We start from the raw sequence: 17,111 nt of genomic DNA on the forward strand, positions 1-17,111 counted from the left end.
ATCTTATAAGACATTTTCATATCAGCCATATTGCTAAAAACAAACCTAAAATAATAAAAAGATAATATAAAGTGCAAGAAAGTATACTTCAATGTATGTTTCTTTTAAAAATTTTTCAATAGCATTTTATTTTTCCAATTACATGTCAAGATTGTTTTCAATATTTTTTAATTAATTTATTTTATTAAAAAACAAATTACCAGTTCAGGAAATATATATATATATTTATAAGAAATCATATTCATGAGTGCCCATCTTCTCTTTACTTCTTTGTAAATTATTCTTTTGCTCTCTGCTGTGTACCTTTTTTATATTATTCTTTTTCCCCTCTTTTATCCCCCACCACCACTCCCAAGCAGGCTATAGAAAGGATATAATATGTATACATATGTGTGTGTAAGATAATAGATACAAAGTACTTTACAAACCTCAAAGCATGTTATAAATGATATCTATTAATGTTTAATTTTTATGAAACACATCTTTGGGGATCACGTACCCAATCCACATTGGTATTGGCTGCTACATGGATGGCTGCTATTAATTTCAGGATTTTAGAGGTAACCCTGTGGATGTATTTCAGGAACCAATTTAAATGGTCTCTGGAGAGAGTTTGGCAAATACTACAGATTAAGACTTGGTATATTATTTTGTTGATTTCTAGACTTAGAATTTATTTATTTATTTAAATTATAGCTTTTAATTTACAAGATATATGCATGGATAATTTTTCAGCATTGATAATTGCCAAACCTTTTGTTCCAGCTTTTCCCCTCCTTCCCCCCACCCCTTCCCCCAAATGGCAAGTTGACCAATACATGTTAAATATGTTAAAGTATAAATTAAATACAAAATAAGTACATGTCCTAACAGTTATTTTATTGTACAAAAAGAGTAGGACTCTGAAATAGTGTACAATTAGCCTGTGAAGGAAATCAAAATGCAGGCAGACAAAAATAGAGGGATTGGGAATTCTATGTAGTGGTTCATTAGACTTAGAATTTTAATAATGCAGATTAACTTAATAATGTGTCCCAAATACAGACCACTGGTAAACAGTCACACATCCCGAAGGATATCTTCCTAGCCCTAGTTCATGAGCTCTCACCAGTTGACTTCCCCATAACAATCTTCTGGTAGATTCCATTATTTAGCAAAAGCCTCTCTTCCTGCGGCCTGGAAAGAACAGTTATTTATTTAATTGAAATAAAAGTAAGCAATTACAAAGCAGGATAACGGTTTCCCCCCAACACCCAGAATTGGGGAGAAGGAGGAGCAGAGTCACACCCACAGCACAGCAGCAGCGGGGCACACGTGGAGGGGCTCAGCTGCGCTCGGAGAGATGGACAGCGGGGTTGGGCCAGTCTCGCACTCGACCAGGCCGGGCTTTGCCTCTGGACAGGGAGTACAGCAGGCCCGCGAAGCTTTCCCAGGGAAGCTCAGATGCTTTTCGCCTTTAGCCACTGCTCTCTCTGGGCAGTTTAGTTAAGGTGCCGCAGAGATCTTTGAGGTCCGGTAACAGCCTCCAGCTCACAAACTGCCCAGGCCTCTCCGCTGTGACTCCCTCAGGGCTTTGATGCTGTGTGTTATCAGCAAGACATGGGAGAGGCTGCCTTCCCCTCTGACAATCCCCCTGGCTCAGAAGCCCTTTCCTCGGTAGGCCACTTTCTCTTGCCTTAAGGGGATCATCTTCTAATTTGGTCAGTTCTACTTCCCATACTCCTTCTGGAACCTTGTATAGATGAGAATGGCCAGGGCCAAAAGCATGATTGGAGCCCATGATCGGGACATGAATGCATTCTCATTGGTTTCTTCATAGCAATTAAGCGACTCCTGCCCCAGTTAACAGATACTATTCTTTCCCGGCTCCCATTTAAAAAGGAAAAACGAAATTCTTGAGACTATTTAGTCGAGCATAACAAACTCCCATAGTGACCATGTTCAAAAAGTGTCTTGTCTCATTTTGCACCCTGAGTCCGTTGCCTCCCTATCAGAAGGCGAGTAGCAATGCAGCTAAGCTTTCCAAGCTTCCCCCCCCCATCTTGGGAAGTTTTAGTGATCCGGGAAGGCTCATATTCCTGAGTTCAGATCTGGCCTCAAACACCAGCTCTATACCCCTGTCTATCTGTCTGTCTGTCTCAGTTTCCTCCTCTGTAAAATGAGAGGAGTGCATAGATGACCTCTGAGGTCCCTGCTAGCTGTAAATTTATGATGCTGTGAACTAGGAGAGGATTATGGGAAGGGAAAGAACACACTGTGTTTAAAGTTGGAGCAGGGCTAAGAATCATTTGTGTCATGGATCATCAAATTTTCTGTCTCTGTCTCTGTGTCTGTCTCTCTTCCTTTCTGTTTCTATCTCTGTCTCTGTCTCTCTGTCTCTCTCTTTTTCTCTGTCCATCTGTCCCTGTCTCCTTCCCTTCCCCCTCTCTCCCCTTTTCTCTCCCCTTTTCTCTCCCCTTCTCCTCTCCCTCTCTCTCTCTTTCTCTCTCTCTCTCTCCCTCTCTCGCTCTCTCGCTCTTGCTCGCCTTTCTTTCTGCCTTTCAACTCTCTCTTTCTCTGTCTCTTCTTCATCATTTTCCCCTCTGTTTCTTTCTCCCTCTCTCTTCATTTCTGTGTCTCTGACTCACTATCTTCCTCTCAAACTTTTTATTCTTCTCCCTGTCTTCGTTCTCTCCTCTTCTCCTTTCTATCTTGTTCCATCTCTCTCCTCTTTCTCTTTCAATTTTTCTGTTTCTCCTCCTCATTCCCTTTCTCCCTCACACACTTTTTTTTTGCTCTTTCCTCTTCTCTCCTTCTTCTGTTCTCTCTCTTTTCTTCTTCCCTCTCCTTGACTTTGGTTTTTGTCTCCATCTCTATCTGTCTTTTCCTCCTTCCCTTTCTCCCTCACACTTTCTCTCTCTTCTTTTTCTCTTCTTTTATCTCTACTCTCTCTGTCTCCTTCTTTCTCAGTTTCTGTCTGTCTCTAGCATTTCTCTTGTCTGTCTCTCCGTTACATGCTGTCTTTGCTACAGTCACAGTCCTGGCAGTTCTAGGAAGCGACCACATTATATAAGCCTGTATGGGGATCTCCTCTCTTCTCTGCTGCATTTGGAGGATAGAGAATGTATACTGGGCTGAGAACGGGAAGGGGCAGGCTCTCCCTATATTAGGCTTCCTGTCAGGGAGCAAGGATGTGGGTGGGGGAAGGACTATGTCCATTCCATGGTGCTGTCACTATAATTTGGGGCTATTGGGGGGCCAGTTCATGCAGACCGACAAGCAGTCACAGATAATAATGCACTTCTTGTTGATTCCACTCCCTAATCCAACACTAAGGTGGGAGGATTTGGCAAAGAGGCAGAAGAACTGGAGGGAGGAGGGGGAATGGGGAAAGGAGACTGGACATAGAGAATCTCTTTCTCCCCCTTTTTATCCCTTCTGGGATTTCCAAGTCTTCCCAGAGGGAGATGTTCCAGAGGCATGAGATAGGGGCAAAGCTAGATGAGCATATTTTCCCCAACCACCTTCCCCTCTTCCCTTCTTCTTACGTCCTTCCCTTCCCCCATCTCACCTGTTTCTTGCACAGGGGCCTCTTTCATTCCCAGGAATGTATCTCAATCTTTCACCAAACTGCCCCTCATTCTGATGGCTAGAGCCCTCAGGGTGGGAGGTACCAAGAGTCTCATTCCAATAAAGATCAATGACTTTACTAACCCTCCCTCTTTTGCCTTCTGACCTTTCCTCTATCCCCAAAACAAAAGCCTTTCTGGGGCTTTGAATATTTTTCCTGGGCCAGGGTTGATGGATTATAGGGAATGAATGAATGGATGGATAAGTGAATGAGTGAAAAGACATTTCAAAATGCTTTTTATGTGCCAAAAACTGTGCTAACTGCTCTAGGGACAATTAGAAAAGTGAGACAGTTCCCGATCTTGTGGGATTTGAATTCAAATTGAGAGAAATAACAAGGTATCAAGGTAGAGCTACATAGTGGATGGCAGTAATGGGGAGGCAGAGAGATACAAGAGGGCACAAGAGCAGGGTAGATAGCAGGAAATCATCCTCCATCTTACCAGAAGTGTAGTTGCTGACTCCCTGATCACTGAAGTATGTGTATCCATATCAACCCCACAGTCAGCCCAGACCCACGATCTTTAGCAAAGGAAGAATGACCCTGAGCTTTAGAGTGGAGATGGTTCTCCAAATCCCTCCTGCACAGGTGGAAATAGGGATATGTGTGATGACATAGCCGTAAGGGGAAAGAGAAAGCAGGTATTGGCAGGAAGGCCAGAAAAGAGGGAAATGTCTAGTGGAATACGGACGAGAAGGGAGCCAGGGTGAGTCACTTGCCTCTCATATCCTGGGCTGGTGATGAGGGAGACTGGTGAAGATCTGCTCCCTCAGCCTAAGTAGAAGGAATTCATCACTAAGTATATAAAGGTTCATTTCATGTTTGAAATGAGGGGGCAGCTAAGTAGGTAGTATAGTGGATGGAGCACCAGCCCTGAAGTCAGGAGGACCTGAGTTCAAACATGACCTCAAATACTTAACACTTCCTGGCTGTGTGACCCTGGGCAAGCCTCTTAAACCCAATTGCCTCAGCAAAAAAACAAAAAGTAATGGAAATGAGGGGGATGTGCTTAACAGTGAATAATTGTGTTTAAATAATATTGAATAATATAACACTATAACATGTTATAATATGAATAACATATTATATACATGCATCTTCCAAGTTTTCTAGTCAGCTTTTGACATACTATGAAACTGTTTCACTCACTAGAAACTTGATTTGCAGTCTAACACCAAAAGGTAAATTTCTAAAATAAATAATCCAATGATCTTACATTTTAGTAAATGAATTTTTCATTTTTTAATGAAATAATTAAAAGGCCTTGGATGAAGCCTTTAGGGCTCCTGGAAAAACTAAATCTGAGATACTTTGTGAATCAGATCTCACTCCAAACTACAGTCCACAAACTACCCCCACCAATGTTTTAACTTTTACTAACCATCAAGGGGATGTTAATTAAAATGAAAGACACTCAGTCTAGCAACAGAGCAAGTAAAATAGAAAATATCACCTCTGTACAAAATCTCTTCCACAGATTGCTGTACCCACAATGGGAAGGACACAGTGAGGGGCCACATGTGGCTAGAACAGCTCACATATCTAATACTGGGGGACTGTTGATGTCCCTGGGGTGATATCATAGTATTTCCTCTCTGATGGGCATAGTGTCTTGATATCCCTTGGATGCATCATGTTGGTACGTTAGTACAATTTCTGCTGGGCTTGTGGTCACTGAATTTCACTCTGTTGCTAGTATAGCAAAGACTGGACTTCATTTTATTAATGCTACCTGCCTAGCTGGCTCAGCCTCCATCTGATAAAAGGCAGTTACTAGAAAGTCTCTTCTTAATAAAGGCAAACTGATAGTTCATTAGATATAGCAATGAACCATCATACCCAGCAAAGAGCCTCTGAAAAAAAAATGGTCATAGTCCTTAAGACTAAGATCAAGTCGATTTTTAGATTGCCTGTGTTTGGTCCTAAATATAGATAAATATGAATGGATGAGTGAATAAGTGAAAAAATGTTTCAAAATGCTGCCATTTTTATAGTCCATTGTCCCAAACTATTATCTTACTGGACAGTGAGCTGGTGCAGGAGGTAGAGCACCAGATCTAGAACTAAAAAGCATGAGTTAGAATTCAGCCTCAGACACATACATCTGTTAAATCAGCTGGAGAAAGAAATGGCAAAATATTCTAGTATCTTGGTCAAGAAAACCTTAAAAGAGGTCACAACAACTACGTTGGAGGTAATTACTTATCCTAGTTCTTTACAACTGCCATTTAACTCCCTGTGGGAGCCCATTGACTCCAAAACATTTCAGGGGGTTTAGCAAGGAAATGCTACTAGAGCCATGTGGAGGTTGGAGCTGAGATGAGAGCCCTATACACCCAAAGCATTGTCATCTGATTTACCGACTTAATCTGAGGACCCTCACAAGACTTACCAGTCCTTCTGCTGCATCCTGAGGACAGCCAAGCTTTGCATCTTTCCTGCATCTAAACTTCCTCTTATATGTTGTCATCCCCAATTAGAGCATGAACTCCTTGAGAACAAGAACCACCTTGCCTTTTCTGTTAATGTCCTCAGCTCTTAGCATAATGCTCAGCACATAGAAAGCCTGTAGTAAACACTTTTCTTCTTCATTCATTCAGATTTGGCATGCAAATTCAAGCAAACAAACAAACAAAAAAAAAAACTAAGAAGGAAAACTTCTAGCAAATATGGCATGAAAGGGGCTACTTGAGAAATGCCCCAAGAAAGATTTAAAAAGTAGACAGATCATCTGACAAAATCAAAAGTTCCAGTTATTTCTTCTGTCTAGCCTAGGAACAGGGGACAAAGTGAGCTCCTGATGAGTAACTGTCCAAGAAGATGGAGACGTGGCAGAATGGTATATTGTAGGGCAAAGAGTGTACGGATGGGACATATTGTGGGACTCCCCAAGAAGCTGACACAACTCATAGAGCAGTCAGGACCTGTCCAAGCTATAGCAAAAGATAAAGTCCACTTTCAGCTGGACACAAGGGGAACAAAAACAGAAGTGGGGCTGGAGCTGCTTATTGGGAGATCCAGGCAGAAGCTAGAGGCTGACGCAATAGGAAGTTGCTGATCCTTACTCAGTACCAGACCAGAAATTCTGGTAGAAAAGCAGCATCTGAGTTTTATCAGGGATAGGGCCTAGATACCCCATCCAAGAGTAGACCCTTGTCGTAGAATGAATCTAGAAACTGAAGTTAGAGGCATAAATAAGCTGAACAAAACTCCTTGTAAAATTAATTAATACTCTGGGTTAAGAGGAGCCTAAGAGGTAAACTTAGAAGAGAAGAATTCCATAAGTACAAATTATCTGACCACTTTTAAGAAACCATCATGTAATACAAATTTGTTGTTGTTCAGTAATGTCCAACTCTTTGGGATCTTATTTGAAGTTTGAAATGCTGAAGTGATTTGCCATTTCCTTTTTCAGCTCATTTTACTGATGAGAAAATCAAGGAAAATAGGGTTAAGTGACTTGACTGGAGTCATATAGTGAGTATCTGAGAGCTGGAGTTGGACTTCAGGACTGGTACTCTATCCACTGTGCCATCTAGCTGCCCTATGATACAAATTAGTTTTGCTTAATCATATTTGTAGCAAGAAAAGACTTTTAATGGGAAAAGGAGGAATGCTATAGAATAAAAAGGGAGTATTGACAGTGATTAAAAAAAAAAAAAAGATAAAACAAAGAACCAAAACACGGAAAGACCAGAAGTGTCAGGATTATCATGATAAAATTGTTGTATTATTTTTAAAAACAAGCTATACAATATGTATATACACAATTTTCTTTTCAATTCTCATTTTTTGTCTTTTGGATATGGAAATGTGCATATTAGTTGATGACTATCATGTTTCAGAGTAAAAAAAAAAAACATTATTTTTTTAAAAAGCCAAATAAAGACTTTCTATTTTATCCTAGAATCAATGGGAGCCAATGAAGTTATTGAATAAGGGAGTACAATGGTTAGACCTGTGAAAATCAGTTTAGTAGTTATGTAAACAATAAATTGAGGGGCAGCTAAATGGAATAAGTGGACAGAACACTGGCCCAGGAATCAGGAGGATCTGAATTCAAATCCAACTTCAGACACTTGACACTAGCTGTGTAATTCTGGGCAAGTCACTTAACCCTGATTGCTTCCTCCAAAAAATCCCAAAAGAAAATTTATGGAATTGGGTAATCTTGAAGCAGGGAGGTTAATTAGAAAGCCATTGTAATAGTCTTGAACCAAATAAGTGACTATATGAATAACAAGACGAGCTATATGAATAACGAGAAGGGGATGGATATTTGAAATATTGGGAAAGTAGAAGTAGAATATGGCAGCTGATTGGATATGTGGGATGAGAAAAAGTGAGAAGTTGAGGAAAACATCTAGATTATAAATCTGGATGGAAAGGAAGCAATCTAAGAAATAAAACAAAGACAGAATATTTTCATGAAAACTCCAAGAGAGAGAGAGAGAGAGAGAGAGAGAGAGAGAATATAACCAAGAAGATAGAGGGATTGACAGACTGAAATACCATAGAGAGGTCAGGAAAGATGAAGTCCTGCAAAAGACCATCAAATCTATATATACTGTGTGTATGTGTGTATACAAAAAGATATATACTCTAAAGAAATAAATAGTAATTTTGGAGAGAGCAGATTTAGTTGAGTAAAGAAGTAGCCTCCCAAGAAGTAGCAAATGGAGGCAACAAAATCTAGACGTCTTTCTCTAGGATTTAGATTGAAAAAGGGAAGAGATATATAGGATGATAGGGTTGTATGATCTAGTGAAGGTTTTTAAGGATTAAGGAAATTTGGGTATATTAGAAAGCAGAGGAGAAGAATCCAATAGTTAGGAAAGACAAAGCAGAGGCTTTGAACAATCTGCTAGATAAAATGAAAAGGAATGAGATAAAGAGTACATAGACGAGAGGATGACTTTGGCGAAATGGAAGGTTATATCATCAGAAACTGGAGCAAAAGAGGAGAAATTGGGGAGAATGTTGAAGAGTTTTAAGATGAAGAAAGGGGCTGAAAAAGTAGAACTCCCAAGGAATGGCCTCAGTCTTTTCAGTAAAATATGAGGGGAGGTCCTAAGCTGAGAGATCAGGAATGGGGAAGTGGAGGAAGTTTGAAAAGAGAAGAAGGGATTTGGAGTAGCTTCTATGGAGAATAGGATAGGGAATTCATTTGCTTTTGTTCAGTCATGACTACTGTCTGTGCTGTCTACCGGGTTTTCTTGGCAACGATACTGCAGTGATTTGCCAAGGAATCCACTAGGAAGGATTAAAAGGAACCCCTTGCCACAGTGAGGGCCCAGTTGAGGTGAGTTGACATAAGTTAGTAGTATACCAGTCAGCTTGGTTGGGTGACTTCCTGCAGTTTCATTCTGCAGAATGTGAGTAGGAACAGAGGAGGCAGGTGATGGAAATTGTCCAGTTCTAGAATCTGGCAAGACATAAGCAATGTGATAGGACAAGGGGAAGGAGATTGAAAGCAGAGGACAACTCTGGGAGTCAACTGGTTAACCATGGAGCAAGATTGGGAAGGTAGAAAATAAAATCATCGAAGGAAGAAAGGACTAAGAATTGGAAGGATTGGGGATCCTGGGGAGAATAAAGAATAGATTTAGGAGGAGTAAAGGAAGAAAGAGAATTAGAAGCTATTATGATCAGATAGAGCAATGGCAGTTTTTTTTTTTTTAATCATAAAAATGTAATATTTTGGGCAAAAAATAATCTTGTGTGTGGCTGAGGTAAAGTGTGAAGTAGGTTTTGCTATTGGAGCCAATTGAAGAACTGGGAGGTTAGACTATTTGGGGGAGCATTAATATGAATTTCAAAGTCTTCTAATATGAGGGCAGGAATTGAGGAGGCGAGAAGGATGGTAAGACAGATGTTTAAGAAGAAAGCTGAAGAATAACTTGGGTCCTGGACAAAACAGCTACCAAAACCTGGACTGGATGACAACACTTTTTTTTTTTTATAAAGTACACTTCAAAAGAGTAAAGTTGCTAAATAACACAGGCAAAGTAGAATCTTTAAGCAGCAATGGGAAGCAATAGTTATTCTAATTCCCCTTCTAGGATCCATGTGATGGCAGATTATGAGATAACTTTATAGCCAAATGCTGGAGAGTGTAGACAAGGATGCAGTGACATCTAGGGAAAGGCATTCAAGATCATCATCCCTCACCTTCCTGACCCATAATCCTGCCTTTGTTGGGTACATCAGTGGTTCTGTGGGAAAAAAGGCTTGGATTTGGAGTTAGAAAGCCCTGAGTTCTAATTCAGCCTTAGACACATACTAGCTGTGTACTTTAGGTGCAAAGTGTTTTGCAAACCTTAGAGCCCTATAAAATGTTATTTATTATATATTATTTATAATTATACTATTATAAAGTATTATTTATTATCAGTGGTATGACTGGGCAAATCATTTTTAAAAAATCTCTCTCTGCCTTGTCTATTTCCTCATCTGCAAAAAGGAGATAGTAATATTACCTATCTGATAGGGTTGTTATGAGAATCAAATAAAACAGCATGTAAAATACTATAAAAATGTTAGTTATACTGAATCAGGATTCAGTGCTTCAATACTCAATATGGAGCTTAAATTGTTGTCCATTTTATTAAGAACCACCCTTATATTAGAGATTGAGCTAGCTGATCACTTGTGTCAGATTCTTCCTGATCCCATTGGGTTTTCTTGGCAAAGATACTGGAGTAATTTGTCATTTCCCTCTCCAGCTCATTTGACAGATAAAGAAACTGAGGCAAATAGTATTAAGTTTTTTGCCCAGGGTCACACAACTAGCAAGTGTCTGAGGCTGGATTTGAACTCAGGAAGAGTTTTCCTGACTCCAGACCCAGCCTTCTTACCTATTTTGCCTCCTACTGCCCAGCCAAAGACCAAGATAGGAGTCACTTTAACTTTGCAATTCAAATGGCACAACTGTTCCAGTACCTCGTACTCCCCCTCCCACTGTCCAGAGAAATGTGGCCCCAGAGGAAAGGGAAGGGATTTTAGAAATAATTCATTGCAGGTATTATTGAAATGTCGGGGGGAGGGGGCAATGTGGATGGGCCCGGTGGGCAGATCCTAAGTAGTACTGGAAAGATTAAGCTGCGTCAGAGTCATGGATTTGGGGCAGACTCCCTTGGACGAGATCTATCACTTCCTACACTGGGGAAGGAGGAATAAGGTGTGGGAATCACATGCATACACACACACACCCCTCAAACCTCTCCTACTACTTTTTCTATTCAGTCTCTTTAATCTTTTAGGGAATTGCTTTTTGACTTTAGCTATATTCCTGGTCCTAGATTAAAGATTATGAATTAGGTTCATTGCCTGATTCTTGATGAATAACCCCACTCCCAAACTCAAATGATTAATTATGTTTCATCTTGGTAATCCCTTCTTTTCCCTCTCCGCCATTCTTTCCCATTTATCTCAGAAACCTTCCTGGGTCACTGGTTCCAACAAAGGACCCAAGTCTATCTTCCTAGGAAACTTAACTCCGTTTTGGAAAATTTGCTAGATTTCTGCTCCCCATTCTGTGCCATAAAAGAAATCAGAATGTGGGGCCTGAGGAATCAAGTTTCAGAGGAACTTTGGATCCTGCCCTGAGCAATTAGGAAGTTCTTTTTGCGGTCTAGCCGTGGTCCTTCCTGTTGAGATTCCGGCCCCCACATCCTCAGCCCCCGATTTTGTCTATTTCTTGCCTTGATCCCTGATGGGAGGAGAGAAGAGGAATCATTTAGGTGACTCGGATACTTCTCAGCCACCATCTCCTCCCCACCCCAGCTAGCTCCCAGCCAGCCCCTGACCCTCTGAGCTGGGATACACATCCATGTCTGCCTCTGGGACCACCAGGATCAGATCAGGGTTGAGGTAGAGGAGGAGGAAGAAACTTAACCCAAATCCTAGCTCCCAGCAGAGAAAAGACTTCATCTGTGTCCCTCGACAGGTTAATTAGTGATTGGGTTTGAGTTTCCCGGTCAGAAAGGATAACCTCCCAGGGTGACTTCCTAAGCAAACCTGTTTTCCACCAGCTTCCTCCTCCTCCCCCTACTCTCATTTTTTACTTTCTTTGTAGCTCAGGTATGTTGCTGTTAGGGGGAGGGAGGCGAGGCAGAGATCACCGCTCATTGTCTGGCGCAGACAAGGGGATGAGCTGAGATGAGGAGAGGGCCTGAGGGTGGTGGGGAGCACCTCAGAAGGCCGGGATCCAGTCCTCCTGGCAGCCCCACTGCCAGGTGCCCAGATGAGTGAAGAAACAGGAAGAGGAAAAGAGGACTAATTGGTGGAGGGGCCAGGATTCTAAGAAGTCAACTCTCCTCCTCCCTCCCCCAGTCGCCATCTACCACAGAAAGCAGGGCCACTGTTCTAAATACAAGATGCAAGGATCCCCTTTGGAGCGCAAGGCTGGTGCTGAGTATGCTTAGCAAGCTGCTGCCTCTCTCCAAACTCCTGCGCCCTTCCTGAGAGAGGAGAAAAATGTGGGGGGGAGGCAGAGAGAGAATCCAGGAAGGTAGGAGTGTTTTTTTAAGTGTTTTATTTTCAAAATATACACACGGATAACTTGACAACATTGACGAAAGTAAGTATTCAAGAACAAATAGGTTGCATCTGTAGCAGTGGGTCCTAAGATGGGGCTGCAGAAAGAACGACTCTCCTGTCTGGGGGCAGAGGAGACATGGGATGCCCCTTCACTCCAGGGCCTTCCCGATCCAGTATCTATGACAAAGACCTCAGGCTCTCCCCTGATGCCCCACCTCCCCATCCCAAGATGGGAGCAAGAGCTTAGTGTATGTTTTATGACTTTGTCATTGGAAAAGAGTGCTGGATGGAATAGGAGAGCTCCATCCTTTGGGTGAAGGTTCCTGTAGTTAGTGAATTTGCTGAAGCCCAGGAAGCTTTGGCACAATGTCTGTGTTCGCCTCTGCTTGCTCCCCCTCCCTCCCTCCTTCTTCCCCTCTCTCTCTCTCCCCCCTTGCTTTCCCTCTCCCTCTCTCCCTCTTCCTGGTCTCCCCCCTCTCATAAACTCCCTCTCCTTCCTTCTCTCTCTCTCTCTCTCTCTCTCTCTCTCTCTCTCTCTCTCTCTCTCTCTCTCTCTCTCTCTCTCCCTCCCTCCCTCCCTCCCTCTCTCTCTTATTTTCCCTCTTTCTCTCTCCCTCTCCCTCATCTCCCCTTCTCTCACAGGCTCCTCCTCTTTCTCCTCTCCTCTCCTTTCCTCTCTTCTCTTCTCTCTCTCTCCCTCTCTCCCTTACTTTCCCTCTTTCTCTTTCCCTCTTTCTGGTCTCCCCCTCTTTCACAGGCTCCCCTCCTTTTCCTCCCTCCCTTCCTCACTCCTCCCTACCTCCCTTTCTCAGCCAGGGCTTCATTTGCTCTCCACTTGAGAAAAGCTCTCCAGGGACTCACAATGCTCTTGGGTAAGTACTCCAAGACTACTTTTCTTTAGTCGGGGATAGGGTCAGGGGAGATGACCAATTTACCTCTACTTTGATCTGTTCTCCTTGCTCTCATCTGTCAGGATTCCCAATTATCAATCAGTTTGTGCTCAGTTAAATTGATTCTTAGGTTGGAGTGAGGGTGAAAGGAGAATAGAGGAAAGACCCTCAGGTTTGGAACATGGACTTGGGGGATATGAGATGGGAAACAGCATAGATCTGATAGTAGGGGGTACAATCCACAGATGTTTAAATGATTTGAGTCTTTGGAGGATGAGTAGAAAGGAGGGGGGCATGAGCCCAGATGTGTTACTAGCTGGCAGATGTGTCAGGATTTTCTTGCATCAAATCAACACCAACATCACTCTAGTACCCCAAAGGGGTTTTTTGAGTCTCTTGGAAATGTGGGGACAGTTTGGGGTTTCCTAGAACATATCTTTATTTTTGTTGGGGGGTGGGGATAATGAACCAAAGAGAAAAAGAAAAGATTCTTAGGTGAAAGATTTGGAGTAAAGAAGTAAGGGGTGTGTGTGTGTGTGTGTGTGTGTGTGTGTGTGTGTGTGTGTGTGTGTGTGTGTGTGTGTGTGTATGTGGGGGGGGTGTTATCTATCTTTTCTGGGAGAAAACTCTATCCATAATCTCCCCATTTCCTTCCGATTTTCTTTGAGCCCCTTAAGAGAACCAGAAATAGTTGCTTCCTTAGTCTCTCTCCAACCCCACCAAGTGATTGTTTTCTCTTTGTTTGTGGATGGAAAAGCCATCACTTTTTCCTTAGAGAATGTCACAACTCCTGCTTTCTCTTTAGGCACTTTAAGAGCATGCTATCCCTGTGATTAGGAAGGGGAAACTAAGGCTACTGATGGGATACTCTGTTTCTCTTGCCTTTGTCATCCACAATTTTAGGTTGTCTATTCCTCCCCTTTCCCAATCATATTAACTCTGGAGCACAGGGTTTGGACTTCAGAGAGTATGCAAATGAATATATGAAAAAAAAATATGATACTCTAATTTGCTTATGAAAATTGGGAGAGGGGGACTAGTGGGAGCCCTAACCCAGACTCCTCAATCATCCCATTCTCTAGCTCTCTCTTTAACCCTGCATTAGTCTTTGTTCATGGTTTCTACAGGTGTAAAATAGTTACTTCCTATGCGCAGCTTGCGGGGCTTTATCTGAGTCTGCTGGTGTGTATGCATTTCTTGCTGTGCACGAGCTCTGTGTTCACCTGCGTGTGTGGATCTATTTATATGTCACTGTGGGGTCTGTGCATATTTGGGCCAAGGTGTGTTTCTCTCTGATTATCTGTGGGCAATGTGTAGGTGTGTAAGCATTTTGTATTCATAAAATATATTTATGCGCATGTGTCCCCTACAGAATGTAAGCTCCTTGAGGGCAGAGATTAATTTCATTTTTTATCTGAGCTTTCCAATCCCTGGCCCGTAGTTTGTGTTCAATAAATGTTTGTTGGATGGGAGAACTGAACACGTTTGTGTCCGGGGGTCTTTGTTCTCTGCATGTGAACGGAGGATGAGGCTGTTTCTCCGGGAGCCCCCGCCGAGGCCGTCACGGGGGACGCCGGCCAGCCCTCCCGGCTCGGGCCCTCTTCTTTTCTGCCTAGATGATGGAACAGCTTTCCTCCTCCCGGTCTCACCGGGCGTTCTCCCCTCGGGCCCGCGGAGACACCTGGCCTAGGCAGACACAAGCTCTCTCCCAGCGCTCCGAACGCGCGAGGCAGGTGCGCACTCTAGGTCCGGCCACATCCGGCTCTTTGTGCCGGCAGCGCTCCCCGCGGCCCGGGCTCACCTGCCAGGTGCTGTTGCGGGCTGGAAAAGCCTGGCCAGGGAAGCTTGCCTTTCCCTCCCATTTCTCCAGGGAGACGAAGGCCAGGCGGAGGCGGGGCGGGGGCGGCGGCCCGCCCCCAGGGATGCGGAAGGGAGCCTTTACTGGCCCGGGGACCCCAGGTCTCCCCCCTCCCCCAGGGGCTTTGTGCACGCCGTCCCATCTCTCGGTGCGGCCCCGGAGCGCGCTGCGGACGCCGGAAAGAGGAGGAAGCTGTGGCGCAGTTGGGCTGCGGCGGCGCCCGAGCGCCTCGTCCTCCACGCGGCCTTGTCAGCGCCGCCCCTGGCGCTCGGGCACGTGCGTCTCCCTGTGCAGTGGCCTTTTCTAGTTGAGTGGAGGCCCCCGGGGCCGGGCCCTTCCACGTGCATGTCAGAAGCAGAAAACGTTACAAAGTGAACGTGGCCTGGAAATGCGCGCAGTGCCCGGGGGAGCAGCCGGCCGGCCCCCCACCCCCACCCCGCCTCTGCTCGGTGGGGGAGGCTGCTGGCCCTGTGGCTGCGCTCGCTCGTGGAGCTCAGTGCCAGCTTCAGGGATGTCCCCTCCTACCCGGGCCCTCTGGGCTCCGGCCTGGCCCGGGGGAGGAGGACCCTGCCTGAGAGATAAGTGGGGGGACCGTGGCCAAGTGAGGGGGGGATGCTACTAGGGCCCATCTCCCTCCATCCCTTTCCACTTTGACCTTGTCTTCTGACTGAATAAGCCGAGTGTTCCAGGCTTGCTAGGTGAGAGATCGCATAGAAATGTCAGGAACCTAACGAGAAACCATGGAGCCCAGGTTTTTGATTTTGCTTTTTTTCCTGTCGTTTGTTTGTTTTTGTCATGGTGCCCACTGTAAGTCAAGTGAAGCCGATGTTTTTAAATAAAAGAAGAAATGCTAAATTTCAGTTAGAGGTTAATGAAAACAAAGATGTCATTTTTCCCCCATCATGAAATGTGTTCAGAAATCAGACTGTCCAACTGATATACTGACATAGAGCTTTTTTTAAACCCATAAGACAATAATAATAATAAAATAATGGGATGATTTTTTAAAAATTCAAAGTAAAATTATATCTGCCTTTAATTATTTGTGTTTAAAGTGCATTTACAGAGAGCAGAAATCCCCGGAAAATTAATTTTTAAATTTACATCAGAGTTAGCTTTAAGAAGGGCAGCTATTGGCCAAGTGCATAAGAGTGTTGGACCTGGAATCAAAAAATTCATCTTCCTGAGTTCCAATCCAGCCTCAGACATTTAATAGGTGTGTGACCATGACAAGTCATTTAATCCTTTTTGCCTCAGTTTCCTCATCTGTAAAACGAGGAGAAGGAAATGGTAAACCTCTCCAGTAGCTTGATCAAGAAAACCTCACAACTAAACAAAACTAGTTTAAGAACCCCTCTATGATGTTCTTTTTCTTCTTTAAAATAATAATCGTTCTCTCTGGGAGAGAGCAGGTTTCTCGGGGAGGTTTTCTGGAGGCAGCCTTAGTTTCAGTTAAGAGTAATAATCACCCAAAATGCAGCCAGCTGGTAAAAATGCAAACGTTTATTTTCTCCTTCCAAAATAGCCCAGTTAGTTGAGGCCTATCTCTCTGCTTGGTTCCAAGAGCTCTTGCAGATTGTCCTTTGCTTCTGCCTCTGCTTTCTTCAGCCTCCAGCCAGCCAAGTAGAAAATGGAATGAATCTCTCTTGCCTGGGAGAGAGGGCTTGTGGGCTTCCTCCTAGAGTGCTCCTCTCCAACCCCAGTCAATGTTCCGGAAGTAACTCTCTTCCGAGAGAGGGCTTCTGGCTCAACTCACTTGAGGCTCCCCTCTCAATCTAACTCAGCTGAACTCCCTCAGAGGCTCTGTCTGTTTCTTATATATGAGAGAGTGGGATTATGGGATATCCCCAAGCGCTCTCTGGCCCAAAGAGCTTCAAGAGGGGTGTGAATTTGGATATCTCATACTAAACCCTGAAATCTCCCAAAAGTATGAACTCTAATGAGTAAAGGTGTGAACAAAAGCATTGTATCAATTAGTTCTACTTAGTACCTTGTTTCAGGTTCTGACCCAAAACATCTCCTTGTAAGATCAGATCAATGATACTGAACCATGCTAAATTAGATAATTATTGTTTCTATCAACTCTAATGATTTAACAATTTGTAAAGATCCCAATACTCCTCATCTGGTTTCCTCATTTGTCAGGAACAGAAAGTAAGGTACAGAAAGAACCAGTCACACAGCAAGTTAAGATAAGATACCCAAATTGGAC

General features: G+C 43.5%; 1 protein-coding gene across 4 annotated transcripts in view; it reads left to right on the forward strand.

The window, feature by feature from the left end:
* ZNF385C (zinc finger protein 385C) overlaps nt 1-17,111 on the forward strand; it is a 48,851-nt gene that overhangs the window by 13,661 nt on the left and 18,079 nt on the right. The window lies entirely within an intron of this gene.

This window comes from Antechinus flavipes, chromosome 4 (assembly GCF_016432865.1).
Source record: "Antechinus flavipes isolate AdamAnt ecotype Samford, QLD, Australia chromosome 4, AdamAnt_v2, whole genome shotgun sequence".
In the NCBI taxonomy this organism is placed as follows: domain Eukaryota; kingdom Metazoa; phylum Chordata; class Mammalia; order Dasyuromorphia; family Dasyuridae; genus Antechinus; species Antechinus flavipes.